Genomic DNA, 5,006 nt, shown 5'->3' on the forward strand with positions numbered 1-5,006 from the left:
CCAGATGCTCCTTACTGGCGTTTAAACGCCAGTAAGTCCTTCCTCCAGGGTGTGATTTTTCTTCTGCTGTTTTTTTATTCTGTTTTTAATTTTATTATTTTTTTCCGTGACTCCACATGATCATAAACCTAATAAAACATAAAAGAACAATATAAGAAAAATAAAATTAGATAAATAAAAATTGGGTTGCCTCCCAATAAGCGCTTCTTTAATGTCACTAGCTTGGCAGTGGACTCTCATGGAGCCTCACAGGTGATCAGGTCAATGTTATAGACTCCCAACACCAAACTTAGAGTTTGGATGTGGGGATTCAACACTAAACTTAGAGTTTAGCTGTGGTCTCTCAACACCAAACTTAGAGTTTGATTGTGGAGGCTTTGTTTGACTCTGTACTGAGAGAAGCTTTTCATACTTCCTCTCCATTGTTAAAGAAGAAGATCCTTGAGCCTTAAATACAAGGTAGTCCCCATTTAATTGAAGGACTAATTCTCCTCTGTTAACATCTATCACAGCTCCTGTTGTGGCTAGGAAAGGTCTTCCAAGGATGATGCATTCATCCTCCTCCTTCCTAGTGTCTAAGATTATGAATTAGCAGGGATGTAAAGGCCTTCAACCTTTACCAACACATCCTCTACCAATCTATAAGCTTGTCTTACTGACTTGTCTGCCAATTGCAATGAAAATATGGCAGGCTATACCTCAATGATCCCCAACTTCTCCATTACAGAGAGTGGCATAAGATTTATGCCTGACCCCAGGTCACACAGAGCTTTTTCAAAGATCATGGTGCCTATGGTGCAGGGTATTATGAATTTACCAGGATCTTGTTTCTTTTGAGGTAAAGTTTGCTGAACCCATGTATCTAGTTCACCAATGAGCAAGGGAGGTTCACCTTCCCAAGTCTCATTACAAAACAACTTGGCATTCAGCTTCATGATAGCTCTTAGATATTGAGCAACTTGCTCTCTAGTTATATCTTCATCCTCTTCAGAGGAAGAATAGTCTTCAGAGCTCATGAATGGCAGAAGGAGGTTTAATGGGATCTCTATGGTCTCTATATGAGCCTCAGATTCCCTTGGGTCCTCAATAGGGAACTCCTTCTTGCTTGAGAGACGTCCCATGGGGTTTCCTCATTGGGATTCACGTCCTCTCCTTCCTCTCTAGGTTCGGCCATGTTGATTATATCAATGGCCTTGCACTCTCTTTTTGGGTTCTCTTCAGTATTACTTGGGAGAGTAATAAGAGGAGTTTTAGTGACTTTCTTACTCAGCTGGCCCGCTTGTGCCTCCAGATTTCTAATGGAGGACCTTGTTTCACTCATGAAACTTAAAGTGCCCTTAGACAGATCAGAGACTAAGTTTGCTAAGTTAGAGGTGCTTTGTTCAGAATTCTTGTCTGTTGCTGAGAAGATGATGGATAAGGCTTGATATTACTGAGCCTATTTCTTCCACTATTATTAAAGCCTTGTTGAGGCTTTTGTTGATCCTTCCATGAGAAATTTGGATGGTTTCTCCATGATGAATTATAGGTGTTTCCATAAGGTTTACCCATATAATTTACTTCTGCTGTTGCAGGGTTCTCAAGATCATAAGCTTCTTCTTCAGAAGATGCCTCTTTAGTACTGTTGGAAGCATTTTGCCATCCATTCAGACTTTGAGAAATCATGTTGACTTGCTGAGTCAACATTTTGTTCTGAGCCAATATGGCATTCAGAGCATCAATTTCAAGAACTCCCTTCCTTTGAGGCGTCCCATTATTCACGGAATTCCTCTCAGAAGTGTACATGAACTGGTTATTTGCAACTATGTCACTAAGTTCTTGAGCCTTCGCAGGTGTTTTCTTTAGGTGAATAGATCCACCTGCAGAATGGTCCAGTGACATCTTAGAGAACTCAGATAGACCATAATAGAATATATCTATCATGGTCCATTCTGAAAACATGTCAGAAGGACATCTTTTGGTCATCTGTTTGTATCTTTCCCAAGCTTCATAGAGGGATTCACCATCTTTTTGTTTGAAGGTCTGAACATCCACTCTAAGTTTGCTCAGCTTTTGAGGAGGAAAGAATTTAACCAAGAAGGCCGTGACCAGCTTATCCCAAGAGTCCAGCCTATCCTTAGGTTGTGAATCCAACCATGTGCTAGCTCTGTCTCTTACAGCAAAAGGGAAAAGCATGAGCCTGTAGACATCAGGATCTACTCCATTAGTCTTAACAGTCTCACAGATCTGCAAGAACTCAGTTAAGAACTGGTAGGGATCTTCTGATGGAAGTCCATGAAACTTGCAGTTCTATTGCATTAGAGCAACTAATTGAGGTTTCAGCTCAAAATTGTTTACTCCAATGGCAGGAATTGAGATGCTTCTTCCATCAAACTTGGACATAGGTGCAGTATAATCACCAATCATCCTTCTTGCATTATTGTTGTTGGGTTCGGCTGCCATCTCCTTTTCTTGTTCGAAAATTTTAGCAAGGTTGTCTCTGGATTATTGTAATTTAGCTTCTCTTAATTTCCTCTTCAGAGTCCTTTCAGGTTCTGGATCAGCTTCAACAAGAATGCTTTTTTCCTTGTTCCTGCTCATATAAAAGAGAAGAGAACAGAAAAAGAAGAGGAATCCTCTATGTCACAGTCAAGAGGTTCTTTATTGTTGGTAGAAGAAGAAAGGGAATAAAGAAAGGAGAATCCAAAAACAAAGGTGAGGATAGGGGCAGTGATTTGAGATAAAGAGAAGTGTTAGTAAATGAATAAATAAATAGAATAAGATGAGAGACAGAAGTTTTCGAAAATAATTTTGAAAAGGAGTTAATGATTTTCGAAAATTAAGATAAGAAATAAAATTAAAGTTAAAATTTAAAACAATTAATTAATTAAAAAGAATTTTTGAAAAAGAGGGAGGTATTTTCGAAAATTAGAGAGAGAGAAGTTGTTAGGTGGTTTTGAAAAAGATAAGAAATAAACAAAAAGTCAAATAGTTAGTTTGAAAAAGAATTGAAAATCAAATTTGAAAAGATAAGAGATAAGAAGATATTTTGAAATCAAATATTTGAAAAAGATAAAATTTTGAAAAAGATATGATAAAAGATATGATTAAAAAGATATGGTTGAAAAAGATTTAATTTTTAAAATTAAAATTAATTACTTGACAAACAAGAAACTAAAAGATATGACTCTAGAATTTAAAGAGTGAACATTTCTTAACGAGAAAGTAACAAACTTCAAATTTTTTTGAATCAATCACATTACTTATTAGTTAAGTTTCGAAAATTTGAAATAAAATTAAGAAAAAGATTTTAAAAAATAGTTTTAAATTTTTGAAAATCATAAGATAAAAGTAAAAGATTTTATTTTTGAAAAAGTTTTGAAAAAGATAAGATTTTTAAATTTGAAAATTTGACTTGACTTATAAGAAACAACTAATTTTTAAAAATTTTTTGACTAAGTCAACTCAAATTTTCGAAATTTTGAGAGAAAAAGGGAAAAGATATATTTTTGAAATTTTTGAATTTTTTAATGATGAGAGAGAAAAACACAATTATGACCCAAAACATGAAAATTTTGGATCAAAACATATGATGCATGCAAGAACACTATAAATGTCAAGATGAACACCAAGAACATTTTGAAAATCATAATGAACATCAAGAACATATTTTTGAAAAATTTTTGATGCAAAGAAAACATGCAAGACACCAAACTTAGAAATCTTTAATGTTTAGACACTATGAATGAAAAAATGCACATGAAAAACAACAAAAGATACAAAACAAGAAAACATCAAGATCAAACAAGAAGACTTACCAAGAACAACTTGAAGATCATGAAGAACACCATGCATGGATTTTCGAAAAATGCATAAATTTTTAGAAAAATGCAATTGACACCAAACTTAAAGGTTGATTCAACACTCAAACAAGAAACACAAAATATTTTTTATTTTTATGATTTTATTATTTTTTTGTATTTTATTTTATATTTTTTGAAAAACATATAGGAAAAAGGAAGTAATGAATTCAAAGTCCTCAATCAAAATCCTGTGAATTAGACATGGCTTAATAGCCAGCCAAGCTAAAACATGTTATATGAAACTCTAGAATTCATTCTTGAAAACTCTGAAACTTTTCGAAAACAGATGATAAATTTTTGAAAGATGTTTGAAATTTTTTTTTTCAAAAATAAAACAAAAAAGAAAATCACCTAATCTGAGCAACAAGATGAACCGTCAGTTGTCTAAACTCGAACAATCCCCGGCAACAGTGCCAAAAACTTGGTGCACGAAATTGTGATCATCAACAATGGCGCCAAAAACTTGGTAGCGCTCTCAAACGTGAATCACACTTAGTCACAACTCCGCACAACTAACCAGCAAGTGCACTGGGTCGTCCAAGTAATACCTTACGTGAGTAAGGGTTGATCCCACGGAGATTATTGGTATGAAGCAAGCTATGGTCATCTTGTAAATCTCAGTCAGGCAGATTATAAAAGGTTATGGAGTTTTTCAATGATAATAATAAATAAACAGGAAATAAAGATAAAGTTACTCATGTGAATCATTGGTGGGAATTTCAGATAAGTGTATGGAGATGCTGTGTTCCTTTTGAATCTCTCCTTTCCTACTGTTTTCATCCAATCCTTCTTATTCTTTTCCATGGCAAGTTGTATGTAGGGCATCATCGTTGTCAATGGCTACATCCCATCCTCTTAGTGAAAAAGGTCCAAATGCTCTGTCACGGCACGGCTAATCATCTGTCGGTTCTCGATCATGTTGGAATAAAATCCCTTGATTCTTTTGCGTTTGTCATCACGCCCAACAATCGCGAGTTTGAAGCTCATCCTACTCGAAATACCACAGACAAGGTTTAGACTTTCCGAATTCTCTTGAATGCTGCCATCAATTCTAGCTTATACCACGAAGACTCTGATCTCACGGAATGGAAGGCTCGGTTGTCAAGCAAAGGCAACAATGCGTCGTGCTTCAGGAATCCAAGAGATACACACTCTAGCTTTCGC

General features: G+C 35.4%; 1 non-coding gene across 1 annotated transcript; it reads left to right on the forward strand.

Annotated features, from left to right (window-relative positions):
• The first annotated feature begins 1,935 nt into the window (after positions 1-1,935).
• LOC130977713 (small nucleolar RNA R71) lies at positions 1,936-2,043 on the forward strand. The gene has a single exon (XR_009085393.1). It is a non-coding gene; the product is annotated as a small nucleolar RNA R71 (small nucleolar RNA).
• The last annotated feature ends 2,963 nt before the right edge of the window (positions 2,044-5,006 follow it).

This window comes from Arachis stenosperma, chromosome 4 (assembly GCF_014773155.1).
Source record: "Arachis stenosperma cultivar V10309 chromosome 4, arast.V10309.gnm1.PFL2, whole genome shotgun sequence".
Classification (NCBI taxonomy): domain Eukaryota; kingdom Viridiplantae; phylum Streptophyta; class Magnoliopsida; order Fabales; family Fabaceae; genus Arachis; species Arachis stenosperma.